The 20,557-nt window shown below is 42.6% G+C and overlaps 1 protein-coding gene across 4 annotated transcripts in view; it reads right to left on the reverse strand.

Annotated features, from left to right (window-relative positions):
* AKAP13 (A-kinase anchoring protein 13) overlaps positions 1 to 20,557 on the reverse strand; it is a 269,973-nt gene that overhangs the window by 225,899 nt on the left and 23,517 nt on the right. Inside the window, exon 2 of one of the 4 annotated variants that reach the window (XM_073653289.1) lies at positions 15,613 to 15,773. The exons of the other annotated variants lie outside the window; for them this stretch is intronic. The gene's annotated coding sequence lies outside the window, so the exon portion shown is untranslated. The remainder of the gene's footprint in view (positions 1 to 15,612; positions 15,774 to 20,557) is intronic. 4 annotated transcript variants of the gene reach the window in all.

The raw sequence follows: 20,557 nt of genomic DNA on the forward strand, positions 1-20,557 counted from the left end.
CATATAGACGTAGGGCTGATCCTACTAACACAAAATACTGAAAATATTAATCTATGTTTTCCATAAAATCTATAAAAAAAGAAGGTAAAAATCTCCATTGTTCATTCCTTCAGCGGCTTTGTGGTTTTACCCAGATGCTAAGTCGATCGGATTGCAGAATTAAATACACAGAGTTGCAAGAACAACTGCTGCCAAAAACGTCATCATAATAAAAGAGTCAAAAAGAGCTTTCACAGTGTTTGGCAAATGGTCATCTGTTGACTAAGTGGAAACATTGTCAGAAACAAGATGGTTGATATTAAAGGGGTTGTCCAGCCTTAGGCTACAAGTCTGCAGTCACTCTGACTGTAGACTTCTGAATCCAAACATCGCGTGCACTGTGCGCTGTGAGGATTCTCTGATGCTGGGAGCGGGTGGTCATTTGGCCGTAGGTAAGCATTTTGCCTACATCTGGCCACATTCCAACTAGACTGTATCCAGCCTCGCTCAATACACTTGCATTGAGTGAGGCCTCGCCCATCTAATCAGCACGGGAAAGCATGTATGCAAATCACATACTTGGGGTCACACGCCCGCCGCTGGCACTGGAGAATCCTCACAGCGCAAAGTGCACACAATGTGAGGATTCACAGGTCTGCAGTCACAGAGTGATCTGTGACTGCAGACTTGTAGCCTAAGGCTGGACAACCGCTTTAATGGTAGGTTATAAGAAAATTGCTATTTGCTATTGACCAATGGGCAAGAAGGGGTTGGGAAGAAAGAAATGTTATATATGAATGCATTTCCTACTTTTTATAACCGTAGCAAACACTCCTAAATTTAAATAACCAATATCAGTGCATTTACACCTGCCACAAACTGGGGGGGGGGGGGACTCGGACTTTAAATTGCATCGGGTTTGCTTGACGGCCCTGCCAAAATCAGGATTGTTGGCAAGTGCGTGGTAGCAAACACACATTAATGAGGTCATCAGGTGTTTATTGTCCAATATGAAGACAGCATTAAGTGGAAGCAGAGACCAAATTCCAGCAGAAATTCACTTAAATGGGCTTCCTGTGGTAGTTTTGATAAAACACTACATCTGCTACAGCCCCGCTGGTCCTCTCAGTGATAAATCCATGCTATGTAGTCCTCCATATTCATGAGCTATGGCTATCCTCCCTGCCCCACGCCAGTGATTATCAGCTTTCTGTAGATGTGCAGTGTAGCTAGAAAGCTGTAAATGGTGCAGGTAGAGTTAGGCAAAACTCATCATTGAGAGAACAGGGATACTATAAAACCACAACAAGAAGCCCAGTACCAACACAGCGCTGGAATCTGGTCGTTTGCCCCCATTTTATTCTGCCCTGACATTGGGAAGCAAAAACTTAGTGACAGATTCCATTTAAAATGCTTACAAATTGTGATGCAGGTTACACAAATAAAAGACTATATGGGCGAACAATGTTTCCTCACAACATGGATATTTGGGGAATACTCCCCCTTGGACTAGAAACACAGATTATGTTTTTGTGGCAGTTTCTGAGTCAAGCAAGTAAATCAATCTAGGCCAACGGTATTAAGAGTCTGTCCAAAATGAGGATCACACTGTTCCTTACTTTAGTCACAATGACCAAACATCACAGTACACATTCTGTATTTACAGATATTTAAATGCTTATATAAAAAGAATAAGGACAAGTAGTAGAATTGGTGAGCCAAGGTATGACTTCAGCTCCAAAAGCTTCATAAATGGCCAAAAAATCAGTAATGTTAAATCACAGACATTTTTAACTAAAGGCATTGGACCAACATGAAAATACCTAGTATAAGCCAAGGGACAGGAGAGAAAACAGGAAAAGTGACACGGATTTTTTAATACCACTATAACACCAAAGTTATTCATGTGCAATGATGAATAGATCTGGTGCCTTATATGCATAGCTTTAAAGGGGCTGTCCACTACTTGTCCACTCTCCCCGCTTTTGGAAAAATAAGACATCAAGAGGAATAGCGAGCAGCAGCTGGCCGCTCAATTCCTCTTGATGTCCGATACGTCTGTAGGCGGGGAGAGAGTGAAGTCAGCGATGATTGGGTGCATTGATCGCGTGACATTATGTGATGTGATCCCCAGGAGAGCCAGTACTGACCCCGCTGGAATGGTGCCACCACCCGAGGGTAGTATAAGTGTTATTTTACTGGGGGCAAACATGCTGATTGAGATAGGGTTGTCCGAATAGTGTAAAACCCCTTTAAGGTTGAAAGATGACATAAGCCCATCAAGTTCAACCTATAGCCTAACATTTTGATCTAAAGCAGGGATGTCAAACTCAAATACACAGAGCGCCAAAATTAAAAACGTGGACAAAGTTGCAGGCCAACCAGTATACAGTATAATGGGTCCTACATAGTCCTCCATACAGAATAATGGCCCCACATAGGGGTGGTGGTTCTGGTGTCGTGGGCCAAATAAAACCATCCTGCAGGCCAGATTTAGCCCAAGGGCCAGAGTTTGCCTAGTATGATCTAAAGCACACGTCAAACTCCGGCCCGTGGGCTAAATCTGGCCCACAGGTTGGTTATATTTGGCCCCTGACATCAGGACCGCCACCCTTATGTGGGCCCATTATTCTCTATGGAGAACTATGTGAGGCCCATTATACTGTATGGAGAACTATGTGGAGCGTATTATTCTGTAATGAGGACTATGGGGGGCCCATTATTCTGTAATGAGGACTATGTGGGGCCCATTATTCTATATGAAGGACTATGTGGGGCCCATTATTCTGTATGGAGGACTATGGAGGGCCCATTATTCTATATGGAGGACTATGTGGGGCCCATTATACTGTATACTGGTTGGCCCACGACTTTGTCCAAGTTTTTCATTTTGGCTCTCTGTGTCGGAGTTTGACATCCCTGATCTAAAGTATGGTCAAAACTATATGAGGCAGATGCCAATTGCTCCATATTACAGGCGGGAAAAAAATCCTAAATCCAGATATGGCAAGCAAACAAGTGCCCTGGCTCTAAGTCCTCTCCTCAGAACCTAACACTCATACAATGTAATATTATAGTCTTCCAGAAATCATCCAGACCATCCTTGAACTTGTCTACTGAATTCACCATTACAACATGTCATGTCACAGAGCTCCACAGAGGATGCTTATGTTCTAACATTTCTAACCAGAAGATAAATGCTGTACTAATATTAGACAAATCAATGATATATAATATAATACAAGCTTTCAAGAATAAAGTTAGTAAGGGGTATTATTATGTTCTGAAAATATCCGCTTACATCGCCAGTGCTAAACAAATGTTAAAGCTGCGTACAAAAGATAGATATTAAAAATCTGACCCAGTCAGATTTTTCGCAACATAATTGTCACAGTACGCTAGGGTATCAAAATGCAACCTCTGCATTTTGTTCTGATGTAGCAGCGGCACATTTCGATCTCTGGCTCATGACTGGTGTTGTGACCAAAATGGCTGTGTAGCCCCCACCTTATGCTAACTTCAATCAGACAAGTTTTTCCAAAATACACTTTCCGCACATATATAGTTCATAGATCCTCTCAAGTTGAATTTAGTGCCTTTGAGCAGGTGCTAATTTAGGGCACATTGTTAACATGTATATTGCTAGAGGTACAATTCTGACAAGACTGGAACGGAATGTGCAATTCTTCAGGATCCACTCCACACCACGTCACTTTTCTATGTCAAGCTTTCCTTTTTCAACTTTTTGGATGCACGTCTAGTTTGGCTCAATAAAAATTGCTTGAAAACATACCTAGAAAAAAGAAAATACCTAAAAAAACTACATTTCTGATTGCAGCCTTAAAACTTGTTAGAAGTGTTAGATGCGGATCCTGTAGAGGATTTTGGCTTAAAATTTCATTTGCTGAAATCCACACCAAAATGTGCGACATCCGAGCACTAGCCTCAGAGCGCTAAACAAGCTCCCTCTGAGGCCTCAAACAATATAACGCAGATAAAATAGCTGCACTACTTTCCAACTCTGCTGTCATCTTGTCAGTCATATATAATACAGGCCATTGTGAGGGACAACTAAGTCTAATTTTGAACAAGTAAAAGATATTTCCTCCGTTTCTACACCAGGGTTACATGCATGTACTGCAGTGGAATTCTTGGAATAACAACCCCAAGGAATTCAAGCAACAGGCAGTTCTCTGTCCTGACAAGTAACACATAAATTAATGTTAGTTCTATAGTCTGTGTGACACATAAAAGAGAGGTTAGGCTTTATTGTATTATCAGCGAGAACATACCAATAATGACAAACCTAATAGTCTGTATACAGTCAATAAGGCTGCACTATATTCTGTACATATCAATAAAGTGGACTATTGGCCTAGGGCAGATTTACCATTAGTGCAACCTGTGAAGCCACATACAGGCCCAAGAAGGCAGGGGGCCACTAGCGGCTCCAAAGCAGCACATAAGAGGGTCAATATGATGAACAACTGGACTATAAGTGGTCCAACAGTGTTGTTGAACAGCTTTTGTCTCCGCACCTGCATCGGCCCAAACATTAAAGGGGTTGCCCAGGACAAGAGTTGGGCAAACCGGAACAGTAAAGTTTGTGGTCCATACTGAACACCTAGTGTTCGGGCACAGACCCCGAACACAGACTTCCTCAAAAAGTCTGTGTTACTGCTCGGGTTCGGCTGTTTCCCGTGCTGTTATCTGTGTGACAGCACGGGAAACAGGGGCTCTGATTGGCGGTAAGATAGTTACTGCCGCTCAGAGTGATGCGGCATCACGCAGTCAGATGTCTGCGTGATCTCACAGCTGTCACTGTGACCCGCCGTAAAAAGCTTACCGAGGGTCACAGGCGTCGGCTGAAAACAGACTACTATTTCCATTAGCCTATGCATGCTGTCACTGATAACAGCGAGACCAGAAGCTTCTCTAATCCCAGGCACCGCTGATTTAAGTATTCATCAGCCGATGCCTGTGCTCAAAGCAAAAGAAAAAGGGTCATTCCACATCAAGTGGACCAGTTTTAAAAATCGTCCCCACTCGACCTTCTCCGATTTTGTTGAAAATTTATAAGGATGTACATGTATGTTTGAAAAGAGGTTCTGTAAATTTTTAGGGCCAGATCTCAAATACATTGGGCACTGTTGACCTTTCACTGGAGGTTCCACCAAGCCTGCGGCTTCAGCTAAGAGGATTTTGCAAACTTTGGCACATAGCCATTAGAGTTCTATACTGGCTATGATGCTGAAATTTGGCATACTAGCTCAAATTTTGCTGCTAAACACGATAAAATTATTACCGGCTATGACAAAACAATATTTCGGCCGCAATTTTGTATCAAAGTAGCTTGTAAAAAGCATCGCATAAAATTTATGCCAAACTTTGCCCATATATAACTCAAGACCAAAAACCAATAGTAACTGGTGCTTTGCCCTGTACACCAAACATCTACATGACTTTGCATTGCTGCAATATCACGGTCAAATCATATGTATTTGTGGAAATATTCACACCCACATATGATGAAAAACTTAAAAAAAATGAATTTTACCTATTTTTAGGTCAAATTTCACAAAAAGGGTACCCCTAAAATATATTAATTCTGATATCATTAGAAAGAGCACATTTTTCTCTACAAGGATCATTGGTTTTTTTTTGGAGTCTCTCAGTTTAAGAAAAGAAAAATGCCACTGAACATGGTGTTATTTATTAATAAGTAATGAATGGTAACTGCACTATTCAAACCCTTGCGTTGGTCCATGGTGGTTATACCACAACCAATTCCCTAAGAATTGGTATTATAATCCTATTAAGAATTGTAATAATGCTGTCTTTCGAGAACTGGCAGCCCATCGCCTAGGAGCCATGGTCGATAGCCATGCAAGGCCAGCCGCGAGCGGTCTCTTTATCGCAGGTTCCGAAGCCTGAGGGTGGGTGTCTTTGCCTAGGATCCCAAGCCTAATATTGGGTATCTTTTGTTGGTTCCCAAGCCATAATGTTCAGTCTAAGTGGTCTGGAATTGTTGCTGAATTTGCAACATAATCGGTTCAGAGAAGCTGTATTGTCGGCCCATTGCTGTTGCAGCTGGTGCTGGAATTATTGCAATGATTGACTGCTCGGGAATCCAGCATGTATCATTTCTCACAGGCCAGTGAAAGAAGCTAGCTGGTCCATGAGGATGCATAAAATTTATTAATGCATCATGGTCGTCAACTGAAATTTCAGAAATATTTCCAATCCACCAGTTCCTATCGTAAATGCAGGCAATGAATTGCCCTGGCTGGAGGTTTGCAATTGGCACAAAAGGCATTTCTGATCTGACAGATCTATCTACATGGGCAATGAAAGATGATGGGTCATTTGACACCCTTGAAATGCGAATCTTTTTGTCATCAATTGGCACAAACTGGTGATTTTCTCTTGTTCCAGCAATAATATGTCCATCTTTGAACCTTTCCTCTTGAACTACCCGTATTTCGTCAATTTTTTCTTTTGGGACAAAAAAAAATTTGATTCCATGCAGTTGCTCGTTGCAAAAGTTGAATAAATCCACCGGGGTCAGTATTTGGTTTTCAGTTGGGCGTTGAAGACTGGCACGAGTTGCCAACCTCTTTGTTGTCCCTCCAATCCCATCACAGGGCGACTTTCCATGACTGGTACCAAAAAAATTCCATTCAGCGCTGATATTGAAATCAGCATTGTGGTGGCACAAGTTGAGAAAATTTTTGAAATTTTTGTACTGAACTGCAGATCCATCACTGAAGTAGTGGATATGATGAATCCCATAGATGAGAGTCTTGAGATACTCCACAATTACTGTTAAGAAAGTGTGGACTGCAACTGTGTCATGTCGTGAGCAATCACTGATTATGCACAAGCTGATGTTCTGCGCAGCTTCACCATTTAACTCCTTGAAGTAAATTACAAATGGGTGTACTGTAGCTTGACTATTTTCCCAGTGGAAACCTTGAATGGCATCTTGAACAATAAATGAGTAATTTTCAGCAAAGTCCATAAGGATCAGAAGCTCTCCAGGTCTCAGATTTTCCTTCAACGATTTCAAATAGCTACTTTGATGCTTGGCGATGTAGTGATGGCTACAAAGTTTAGAAATGTTCAAAACCAATTCTTCAATGAAATCTTCTATAGTCAGTTGTTTGGTATCAAGCGTGTCTAGATCAGTGTGAATCCATTGTTTGAACTCAATAATATCTTCAGGGTCACTGTTGACAAACACATTGACTAGAAATTCTTTTAAAACTTCAGGACCTGGGCATTTATCACAACGGCCAAGCATACAGTCCTTGGATTCAATTCCACAGACCATTTTGCATATGAGCTCTTTGCAGTCATCATTGATTGGGCATGCTGCAAGCATTAGTTTGACATTTTGGTGAATGGTACACACACAAACGGAATGTGTTCCAGCAGATCCAACGGTTACGCACCACTTTGGCCGAAGCTCACAAAACTTGGAAAATCCAATTTCAGGGCCATTCCGATCCCAATAGGCAACAAACATTTCCCTCATATTGCTCAGTAATAGTCACTTTTGCATCTGCTTTTTTTCTCCAGCTATTCGCACTGATACATAGTCTTTTTTACCAGGGCACATTCGACTGAATTCATCATCCTCAAAAAATGCCTGCAACTTTTTCTTCACTTCCTCAGAAACTTTCTTGCCACACTTGATTCTAGGTAAGGCTAAGATCCCATGTCCACATTTAAGCTTTCGAGCTTGTTTGACCATTCAGAGACACCGAATTCGTCTGATATAGCCTTAATGGACCAACTTTTAGGTGCCAATGTCAAGATTTGGACCTTTTCTGCCCGACTGGACACCTGCAGCTTTTGCTTCAAATCTGCCAAAAGGTGATTGTAATCCAGACACATTTTGCACTGTGCTGTTTTTGTTTGCTCAATGTCTTTCTGCTCAAGCCTTCCAATTGAAGCAATCTTGCTAGAAAATGCATTTTGTACCTGGCTTATCTTTCTCCTTGCATATCCAAGTGAATCCCGCTGGCTTACCCGTGGATATTTCAGAGGGGAGATGCCAATGGATGTTAAGCTTGAATTTAGACTTTCAGGAGAACATTCCATTCCATCTGGATCTGATTCAGAGGAAACTGGATCAGCTGATTTTTTCCTGTTAGCAAATTCTTTTCGACATGATGCACACATCTTCTGGCCAGGCTTCACATCATTCTTTGTAAATTCGTTCAACTGGTCAGCAGCTAACAAATTGATAGCTCGCAAATTCTTTTTGGTGTTATGACCTTTCTTCCCAAAAGGATTGCAACACGATTTTTGCAAATGCTCATATTTGGTCAAGAATGAAGCTTCATAGTGTAAACAGATTTGTGATTGTTCGTCAAAATTTAGTCCCACTCGTCGACGCAGCAATTTCTGTTCATCCAATCCAAAGCTTGTAAACAATTTCAACTCATCCTTGCTATGGGTGAATGTCTTAAGTTGGCACTTCGAATTGTTCGCAAGGCCGATAGAGCACTGGGCCGATTCTTCATCAATTTCATTCTCCATCGTTAAAAAATAAATAATATATGCATTAAAATGTAACAATAGTCAATAACTTTTCATAAACAAAAAGGTTTATAGGTTTTTGATTATAAGACATTGCTAGCAACAATACAACTCTGTAACATGTGATAAGAATCTGAAAATCAATGCATTACGAGCATAAATAACACCATGTTCAGTGGCATTTTTCTTTTCTTAAACTGAGAGACTCCAAAAAAAAAACAATGATCCTTGAAGAGAAAAATGTGCTCTTTCTAATGATATCAGAATTAATATATTTTAGGGGTACCCTTTTTGAGAAATTTGACCTAAAAATAGGTAAAATTCGTTTTTTTTAAGTTTTTCATCATATGTGGGTGTGAATATTTCCACAAATACATATGATTTGACCGTGATATTGCAGCAATGCAAAGTCATGTAGATGTTTGGTGTACAGGGCAAAGCACCAGTTACTATTGGTTTTTGGTCTTGAGTTATATATGGGCAAAGTTTGGCATAAATTTTATGCGACGCGTTTTACAAGCTACTTTGACACAAAATTGCGGCTGAAATATTGTTTTGTCATAGCCGGTAATAATTTTATTGTGTTTAGCAGCAAAAGTTGAGCTAGTATGCCAAATTTCAGCATCATAGCCAGTATAGAACTCTAATGGCTATGTGCCAAAGTTTGCAAAATCCTCTTAGCTGAAGCCACAGGCTTGGTGGAACCTCCAGTGAAAGGTCAACAGTGCCCAATGTATTTGAGAACTGGCCCTAAAAATTTACAGAACCTCTTTTCAAACATACATGTACATCCTTATAAATTTTCAGCAAAATCGGAGAAGGTCGAGTGGGGACCACTGGTCCACTTGACATGGAATGACTCAAAAGTTAAAATAAAATATATGCATATTGAAATAAAAATAGAAAACACAGCTATACTCGCCTACACCTAATCCCTGAAGCCCAAGCCCTTGTCCCCTGTAAAAATCATAAAATAAAAAAACACCATAATACTCACTTTAACGCCCAATCCCCGAAGACCATGTCACCGGTAGGGATGGGGAGATACACGGTACAGCCTTTCGGAAATCCCACTGTGCTTGGTCTCCCTGCGTAGCAGGGGCCCGGCTGGATCCGATGACACCAGAACTGGCTCCCTAGGACCATCCATTAAGGAAGTATTTTAGTTTTTTTAGTTTTTAGCTGAGAGAGACCAGGATGGAGATTTAGGTCCAGCCAGGGGGCAGGAGGGGGAGTGACCCAGAGGGGTTAAGAGCTCCAGCAGACCTAGCTCAGTGTCTTTTTCCCTGGGAGATCGTGACGACACATCGTGTGGGAGAAGTCCTGCAACAAAGGGGACCACCAGCCTCCCATGTGGCAGCCCCTCCCCCGCAAGCCAGGCCTTCCATCTGACTGGTAACTGACTCAATAACTGCTTATATCTTTTGTACCACTATTGTGTTTGCATCTCTGACTATTATGCATGTATAACCCTTATGTATATAGTGTATTGTCTAGTGTGCCCTTAAGGCGACTAAATATATAATTTAACCTTGGGCTGCTCTTTTATCTCGATCCACGTAAGCTCACGTCCATTGTTCGGTCCAATGAACACGCTACCGGGGCTGGTTCCTGGCCCGATATAATCCCCCAGTCCGCGAGCAAGAATTATATTTAATAGGAACTGTTGGCAGCTCTACCAGGCCGAAAAGGTTCTGATTCACTGGGGCTAGTGAAGGGGCCTCTCAACCTGTCGGGGTGTGAGTGAGTGTGGTGCCATGTCAGTGACTGAGTGGGCCACCTCTTCTCACTCCCGGTGCCTTCCTGTACCCATGTGGATAGGGACTGTCTGTGTAGAACTGTACCAATCTGACCTTACGTGTCCCCAAGGGGATGCGGAACGTCACGATGGTGCAAAGGGCAGGTCCGTAGCACGTGTTCCATCTGATGTAACTGTGACATCATGCGGGTGGCGAGGTGCGGATCCTTCACAAGTGGTGGCAGCGGTGGGATTCTGTGGGGTCTCTCTGGTGCCATTCTTCACAATTGTTTTTTATTTTTGTTTTTTACAGGTGACAATGACTTCTAGGATTAGGTGTTAGAAGAGTATCCATTTGTTTTTTTATATCTAAATAAATGAGTAAAACCGTGTGGACTTTTATTCCAAATAAAGGAATTTTTACATGCCGTGTCTTTATTTCCAAACTTTTACTATGAGGCTCCATTGCTAACGTGATCTTCATGTCAGCTGCCAATACAAGGCTGACATGAACCCCAACCCTATTACCCCACTTGCTACCGCACCATGGCACGTGGGAAGAGCGAGGCTCAGCACCAGATTTGGCGCATCTTCTAGATGTGCCATTTCTGGGGCCGCTGAAAGCTGATGTTATTAGCCTCAGAGAGGGTTAGTATCCATGGCCCCTTCTCTGGATATTAATATCAACCCACAGCTGTCTGGTTAGGCTTTGCTGGTTAGATTTTATAGGGAAACCCTACAGTAATTTTTTTCTGGGGTTCCCCTGTAAGATACCCAGTAAACGCTAATCAAACAGCTGTGAGCTGCTTTTAATAGCAAGGGAACATTTTGGGCTAAAGGACCCTTTCCCTGGCTAGTAATATCAGCCCCCAGGGGATGGCTTTCCCTCTGCTGGTTATGAATAATCGGCGGGAGCCCACGCTATTTTTTAATTTCACTCTTTATTTTACACAAAATGTACACTGTGGGTGCTGACTTCAACTCCCATCATTGTCGCCTGATCGAGCTGATCTCAGGGAGGACAGGCGACAATGATATGAGCTGAACTCAGTACCAGGCGCCTGTCCGGCACTCCGCCATTCAACAGTCCAGCACTAGAGCTACCGTGAGACCCAGTGGTTTGAACTCTGTAATCTTTCACCAGAATTCAAAGCCAATTGGTCTCCCGGCAGCTGCGAGGCCTGAAACCTCATGGGAGACTTTGAGGGCCATTTTAAAAAGGATTGTTTGGTCAAAATGGATACGTTTGCAGTCACTTTGTGTAACTGCAGTCTTCTGAATCCCTCCAGCGCAGGCACGGTTTTTGACCCGGGACCGGAGGGTATTCATGAGTATACATACCCCCGGCCAGTGGGTGCGGCCTCCATACACTTGCATTGAGCGAGGCCGTGCCCCGATTGACTGCAGACTTATAGGTTTTGACCGGACAACCCCATTATGATTACTAGCATTTCCAGCTGCTGGAACACCTGGGAGCTGTGAACTAAGGTTACCTTGGGTGTCTATTTAACTGTACATGTTAAGAAATAAATAAGGAAAAAAGGCGTGGGGTCACTCTTAATTTGCATAATCAGCAGAGGGAAAGCCGTCGGCTGGGGGCTGTTAATATTCTGGGAATCGACCAATAGCCCTAAAGGTTCCCAGGCTATTAATATCAGCTGACAGCTGTTTGCTTAGCCTTTATTGGTTATTATAGGGGATAACCCCCCAAAAATTGATGTGGGGTCTTTCCTATATTCACTAACGAGAATAGGCACAGCCAGCTGGGGGCTGATATTAAAAGTTTAGGAAGGGGCCATTAGGCAAAAATGTTCCCTGTCTATTAATAAAGGCTCAAAGCTGTTTGATAAGCGTTTACTGGCTAGTTTATAGGGAGACCCCAGAAAAAAATTGACGTAGGGTCCCCCTATAAAATCTAATCAGCAAAGGCTAACCAGACAGCTGTGGGCTGATATTAATAGCCAGGGAAGGGGTCATGGATACTAGCCCCCTCTGAGGTTAACAACATCAGCCCTGAGCCATCCCAGAAATGGCACATCAATAAGATGAGCCAAATCTGCCGCTTAGCCTCGTTCTCCCCACTTGCCCTGGTGCGGTGGCAAGTAGGGTAATAGGGTTGGGGTTCATGTCAGATGATTTGTATTGGCAGCTGAAGTCCAGGGGCTAGTAATGGAGGGACGTCTATAAGACACTCCCCATTACTGACCCCATAGTAAAAGTTTGGAAATAAAGACACGGCATGTAAAAAATCCTTTATTTGAAATAAAAGTACACATGGTTTGACTCATTTATTTAACAATAAAAAACACAGTGATACTCACCTAATGCCTAATCCATGGAGCCACTGTCGCCTGTAAAAATCAGAAAATTAAAAAGCAAATTTATACTCACTTAACCCCAGAAGCCTGTCACCTTTAAGAAAAACAAAAATAAAAAACAACCATATCCCTCACCTGTCCGACGTGACGAAATAATCCAGTGTCCCACGACAATCTGGATCAGTTGTAGAGCAGTAACATCAGCAGTCACTGATTTGACTGCTCTACATGACAGCAGGCTACACACTGACGCAGGCAGTGTGTAGTGCTGAGCTGCCGTGAAAGTTCACAGGAGTTCATCAGCTGATGAACCCCAGTGACCTCACTTACGGCACAGGAGCCGCGTGAGAACTTTTTCACGCAGCGGTGTTGCCATGAGATCACCGGAGCTCATCAGCTGATGAATTCCTGTGAACTCTGTCATGGCAGCTCAGCGCTATATACTGCGGGAGCAATTAGGCTCCTGTCAGTATGTAGCCGGCTGCAGGGTAGAACAGCCACATCTGCTAATGTGACTGTTCTACCAGTGAGATCGTCGTGGGACAGTATGGATTACGGCGGTTAAGGGAATATTACGGGGGTTTATTTTTTCTTTTTTACAGGTGACATGGGCTTTGGGGATTATGCGTTAAGGTGAGTATTATGGTGTTTTATTATTTTTTACAGGGGGCAAGGGGCTTCAGGGATTAGGTGAGTATAACTGTTTTTTATTTACTTCAATCTATTTATTTATTTTAAACTTTTTTTTTTACTTTGAGCACAGGCATTGACTGATGAATACTCCCATCAGCGGTGCCAGCTCTCGCTGTTATCAAGGACAGCAGGTGTAGGTTGATGGGAGTAGTAGTACTCATCAGCAGACACCTGTGACCTGCGGTAAGCGTTTTACAGTGGGTCACAGTCACAGCTGCGGGATCACGCTGACACATGACAGTGATCATGCAGCGCTCTGACCGGCAGTAACGATCTTATTGACGATCAGAACCCAAGGATGTTCAGGTTCCCCACTCATATGAATGGGGTCCGGGTTCTGTTCTAGTACCCAAACTTTTAATAGATGTTCGGCCGAACCAGCCGAACCTGAACATCCAGGTGTCTGCCCATCACTACCCAGGACCTTTATGACATCATCTGATCGGTGTCGGCCGGATGTGCTTAGTTGTGGAGCTGTACTTCATAGCTCCCTCACCTGTATAGTGGTCACGCCTGGGTACTGTACATCTGCCCCCTATTGATTTGAATAGTGATGGATGTGCAGCTCCCGGCTGTGCCCACTATGCAGATGACTGAGCTGTGCAGTGGAGTTGTGCAACGGAGCACATCCAGCCGCCTCTGGCACACCGATATGGTACTGATGACCTATCATAAGTATAAGCCCGTCCATATTAAAATCCCAAACAAACCCTTTATTATGTTAGGCTCCACATATATCTAATTTTAAAAAACAGCAGGTTAGATGCTTTAAGTAATTATTTGCCAAGTCAACTTTGTAACTTCCCAGCTTGCACATGACAGCTGAAATCTGGGTAACACTTCTATTTTCTGTCGGTGCTAGTATAAAGAGGCTCCGTGTAAATTAGGAAGTGCGAGCGACTATTGTTCCATGAATGTCGCCGCTCCCAGCCAAACAGCTGTCTGCAATGTTTGTGAGCAAACAATCTAGTTTACCTCCCAACACCAAATCTAAAAATGAATGTTCATACACCACATATTCATTGCTGTGGAAACCAGACTACTTCCATTCCTCAAAAACAATATTTTTCCTAAAATTCTTGGAAAAAATATAGAGTACAAATGTAACATATCCATAAAGCAAGAAGTCGCCTAAAAACACCACAGGAATATAAGCACATACAAACACATAGACGGAGTATAACTGTTCAAAGGAACGGACGTGTATAAAGTACAGCTTGCAATTTTTGGGAACAGATTTCAGGCAGCTTTTTAATGTAGCGCAGATTTCCACTTAAAGGGACGAGTCATCAGAAAATGGCCTATTGTTAAATCAGTTTTTTACAATCTTCCATATCACTATAGACACATTTAGAAGGGCTGAGCATCAGTGAAGAAGCATTGGTAAGAACACTCGCTACCAATTATATATAAGGATTCCATTTGTCACTAGAGAGAACAGGCAAATAGCTCATTCACCGGTTGATTGAACAGTTTATGGTGGCATAACAATCATCGTTATCAACAAATCACCACCTCATGTATGGCCTGATGGCCTATCTTTAGGATAGGTAACCAACGTCTGATCAGTGGAGATGTGACTCCAGGCATCCCCGCAGATAAGCTGTTCCTGGTGTCAGCAGCGACCAGAAGTGCTCAGTTGCGGAGCTGAACAGCACAGCTCCATTGGCGGAATAGTGGCCGCAGCCGGGTACTGCACATCCGCTCCATATTGATTTCAATTGGTGGATAATGTGCAATACCCAGCAGCAGCCACTATACAGTCAACAGAGCTATGCTGTGCAGCTCCGACCACCGCCACCGGGGGAACAGCTGATCAGCGGGGATGCTGGGAGTCGCACCCCTACCGATCAGACATCGATAACCTATCCTAAAGATAGGCCATCGATGTTAAAGGTCTGGACAACCCCTTTAAGCATTCATTTTAGCAGGATTCTAATGACATAACATATCTATATACAATATAACACATGATCCACCATTCAGAAGATTCACAAGGCCCAGATCAGAGCATACAGAAAATAGACTTTCTGAACAGGTCAATGAGTCAGAGCCAGTCTACTGCTGCTTATGTCCATATGGCCGCTGAAAAGGACAGGAGGCATGACTCTAGTATTAGTATTGAAAATAGCAAGAAATAGGATTTATTTTTTTAAACGCAGTAATATCACAATTCTAAAAAAAATTACATTTGGCATAAAAAAATGTGATTTAAACAGGTCATTTTCTCATGACACTTTTCCTTGATAATTTGCCAAATCTCCACAATGACAGACATTTTCATAATTTGATTAAAGGCTGTACGGCTGCTTACATCCAACAACCCATCACACTGACCCGCACTGTAGTTTTTAGGTCCTTTAGGGATCGCAGAGGAACGTCACCTGTGCACCTATTTGTGCTGTGCGTCTGTCACGGAGCCATACAGGCTGCACCATTACATCATTGTCTTGTTTGCTTTCTGGATGGTTGAAGTGCTTGGGCAAACAGGGCACTACCTGGAAACAGTGACAAGATGGAAGATAACGGTGAATGGTCAAGTACTAGAGGTAACACTGCCAAGAGCTGAGGAATAATCACCCGCAAATGTACTAGAAATACAGAAAATCTCTTACTCTAATCCAACATCCTATAATCCGATTCTTAAAACTTTCTGGCACAGAACTGGAAACTAAACTGGATTTTAATAAAACCAGAAGCAAGACTTAGTAAAAGGAAAAAAAAAAGAAGTATGAAAGTAAGAAGTAACAGAAAATGTTATAACATGTTATTCTTATTAGAGGAGCTCTACTATACAAGCAGTAAATTTATACAAGAACAATTATCCTCAATTATTTGATAATCCGACACTTGTCAGGTACATTCCAGAGTAAGGGAACGTTTGTCTGCAGAAGCCTGCAGCAATGGCTGGCGCTCTATTGGCCGTCTATAACCAATGTTAGTCTTTCTCCCACTACAAAAAGAAAAGTTTGTACCAATTATTCAACAAAGAAAGCTTATCCAATTTAACATCAGATAATGGCATAAAGCAATAAACGAGGCAAACTCGCCCATTGCTCCAGCGCAGAGACTCTGCCCCGTGACTCTCCCCCCCTCTCCGCTAACCGTCATTTACAGACTTCATTGAGCAGATGACTCAAGAACGTCATCAGTTGTGGTCCTGAAGGATAACACTGAAGTGGCGTGCGCTAGAGTGACAGGGGGTTCAATCCGGTGATTAACTTTTTTTTTATTACATACCACTATCTGCCTTTTTATTTTTTATTAGAAATTGTACGAAGCTCGAGAAATCCAAGTTTTTAGCGGTATGCAAATGAGCTGTTATGTGCTCAGGGCGGGAGAATGCACTAAACCAAACTTAGCCTCTTTGGGTTTTCACCATTGTTGATCAGGAGCTGATGCACATCAGACATCAGGCGTCGGCCAGGAGATTGCGGGCATTAATTCCTCAGCGCTTTACAGACATTATCGCACTTAACCCATCATCTGCACACCACTAAAAAAGAAAAAAAAGTGGCTCTCTCAAGATTCAGGCAATGGACTGACAATACAGGTACCAATGAGATCATCTTTCACTGGGCTACATGCATATAACGTTTACAGTGGGTGGGGTAGAGGGTCCAACTTGCTGATGGACTCCCTTTAGGGAAGAGTCAGACCGCCGTATAACTCGGACAAAGATCGTAATGCTGGGACTGGCCAGCGGCTCTCCAGATCTGTGTGTATCAGCTGCATAGAAATACATGCTCTCAAGCATGTCCTCGTCCGCGTTATACGGCCGTCTACCTCTCCCCTTAAGGTAACCTATACGTCATATTTTCACAGTTCACAAAATTAACTGGAGAACAGAAACATTAAAGGAATGTGACCTAAGCTGCTAACAAAGCCAGAGATTAGCATCTAAGCAGAGAACAAACTGGGAAAATAATGACACAAATGTAAACTCTATAGAATCACGGCATTTTTTTACATAAATGTGTGTTTCAGTCTTTATAGTAAGGCAAAGAAAGTTTTTTTTTTTTGTTTTGCTTTTTAATATGGAATCCAAAAGTAAAAAAGTCAAGGCACGCTCCATTACATAGGTTATAGAGGAATTCTTTCCTAAAAGTATTGCACCCATTCCTGTAACTTCTGTTTATTTTACCAGTGATGCGCCCCATATAAATAGTGAACTTACTATGGAAAGCATGGAGCTAAACCTTCTCATGTCAGAGATCAGCAAGGTGTGGGCCTAAGACCAATCTCATATTTGTCGCATGTCTGTTTGACAGTCAGAAAAGCTGAACTCCAGTGCTGCAATTTTACAACTGCTAATAAAAGATAGAGATCACACAAAACAATGGCGGATCATTAGTGTGGCAGAAGTGAGATTACATCATTAACCCCTGAAAGTCACTTGCAAGGCTTTGTGGAAGTGCAAGGGTTCCTCTCCTTATATAAACAGGACATGAGGAATACGGCCTGTGCCAATGCACTCCGCTTCATTGTTCGTTTCTGGCACAATCTGCTTCCGTACAGTAAAACAGAATGGGTCTGGACAATATTTGGAAGCACAACAAAAAGAATCAATTGTAATGTTCATTTTGAAAACCCATTTGTAGGTCTGGACAATATCAAATACAACATTTCTGAGTAGTTAAAACACTAAATGATTAACATAAATTTGCAGCCATGGGCAGTCATGTCAATCAAAAAGAGCTAAAGAAAAGCGAGCAGGTAACCAAGAGAATCACAGGTCCTTTCTATACTAACATGTCCTCTCTGCCCCATGCCCGCCTCTCTTCTGCCTGCCTCTCTGCCCCGTGCCCGCCTCGCCTCTCCTCTCTGCCCCGTGCCCGCCTCTCCTCTCCTCTCTGCCCTGTGCCCGCCTCGCCTCTCTGCCCCGTGCCCGCCTCGCCTCTCCTCTCTGCCCCGTGCCCGCCTCTCCTCTCCTCTCTGCCCTGTGCCCGCCTCTCCTCTCTTAGGCCTCTATTTAGCACGCCATCCAGGCCATCCGGTGTTTTTTGTGAAACAGAAACCCAGAAAGAAACTGATGCTGATCCCATAGTTTTCTACAGGATCATTCCCAGTTATCGGGGGTATCAGTTGTTAGGCGGGATTGGTCCTACAGCTTGATAAAAAAAAAATAATAATTTATATGCAGCGTTTTTAAAGCCAGCTATGGACACTAGATCCGTGCAGGTGTGTACGGCTCAAGGATTAGCCATATGATGCCAGGAAGCAAAAAATATCCTAATTACCACACTTTATAGGACACTTCTTTTAACTATCTATAGTTTTCATTTATAGGAAAATCTCTGTATATTCTGTAAGGGTTTGGCCACTACAGAAAAACAGAGTTCTTCCGCTCTAGCTATAGGGCTGGTACATTAAAATGATGGTAATAACCAACGTCTTTAATGTCACACCTACCTAGTTTCTATTTAAGTCTTGACTTTGCTGGACAATTTCAAGGACATACAAAGATAATAATCCATAATTAAAAAGGATCAGAGCACATGAAGGGAGGATTCGCCGAGAAAAGTTATGACTAAGGCTCTATAAAATCATAAGAAAAGTTAACCGCACACACTCTCCGCTTGGAACATGCGTCATTGCCATGCACCGAGCAGAAAAGAAGTCTACTGCAGTCTGCAGCTAACCAAAGTACTTATTAACCGGTACCTCCTAAAATGCTTTCTTTCCTGCAAATTTGTAATTGGGATAAAAATATATTAGGCTAAGTTCACAAGATGAACTTTTGGCGCTGAAGATTTTCACTGCACAAAAAAACAAAGCATCTTAAATTTCCAGCAGAGTGAATGAGATTTACAGAAATCTCATGGCCACCGTGCTTATTTTTCACGAGTCTCACAACACGGCTCATGTGTCACAATAACCACACAAGAGCCCCGAGACCGCGAGAAAGGACACCGCTGCAATGGCTCCGGCACGGGAGGTGAGTATAGGCTTTTTGATTTTATCAGGGCCAAACATGTAGAACAAGAAGGGATTGTCCTAGTAGTGGACAACCCCATTAAATAACCTAATAATTGAAGAAATGCTGCAGAAAATCTGCAACATCTAAAACTCACCAAATACTCATTGTGGGAACTTAGCCTTAGTTTCAAATGTCCAAAAATAAAGTGCTAAAGGGGAAGTCTGTTGTGAGATGCGGCGATACCTCGGTTTCATGTCCATCTCCAGCTCATAGTAAAAGCTCCTTGTCAAGAACCTCCCTCAATCAGCTGGTGGATTAAAATTATGGAGTCAATTGAATTCAATGAAGCCAGAGATCAAAGGAGACCTGATTCAAGGGATTGTCATCCACTGGTAGATCCTGCTGAATTTCCTACAAACATCCCACTTATTAAATCCAAGAGTATCCAAGACCAGAGACCCACAAGCAGGTGTACTATAGAAGAGTGCTGACACATGACCGCAGTACAGCTCCGCGCAGGAACTGGACGCTTAGCCCCTAGAATAGGATCCTATAGCTACTCAGCAGCAATCGTACAGGTTACCATGAGAATATCACATCTAAAAGTAAAAGAAAATAGAATGAGTTTCCATGAACATGTGCACAAAAAAACTATATAGAGGGCCCCCTAGTAAACCACCCTGGCGGGTTCTAGCCACTTTCCAAATGAATAGGAAACCTTTGAGGTCTATTCCCTCCAAAGCCATTTACAAGATACAAATTCAGAAGGAAAGTACCAATTATCCTTTTTCCACAACACAGTGGTAAACAAAAGGGTTCGGATTAAAGGCCATTCCTGGGAGCCGTGCCAGGCCCTCGTGCACACAGGCAGGAGCATTTACTGCTTACTTCTGAAGAATTTCTCACACTTGGTTGTGTTGGTGGTCCCCAAACTGATACCTTAGAACTTAATTTATTTCTACTAAGTGTTCATAAATGGGATCAAATTCACCTACATGTTTACAGACGATTTCTTATAAAAGAAATTCCTGCTTAAGGCCTCATTCACATGTCAGTGTTTACACACGTATGTGAAAAAATGGTACCGGTGTCATCAGTGTTTTGATCAGTGTGTCAGCGTCCGGTCCGGGTGTCCATTTTTACCATCAGCGTATCATCAGTGTATGGTCCGTGTGTCCATTTTTACGATCAGTGTATGGTCCATGTGTCCATTTTTAGCATCAGCGTATCATCCGTGTATGGTCTGTGTGTCCATTTTTACCATCAGTGTGGTCATCAGTGTTGACGGGTGGATAAATGAATAAATAAATTACAAATCTTCTCCTATCCTTTGCAATATTAAATACAGACTGAGCACAGATG

The sequence above is a fragment of the Phyllobates terribilis genome, unplaced genomic scaffold (assembly GCF_046119375.1).
Source record: "Phyllobates terribilis strain yellow unplaced genomic scaffold, ASM4611937v1 Scaffold_11__3_contigs__length_659146591, whole genome shotgun sequence".
In the NCBI taxonomy this organism is placed as follows: domain Eukaryota; kingdom Metazoa; phylum Chordata; class Amphibia; order Anura; family Dendrobatidae; genus Phyllobates; species Phyllobates terribilis.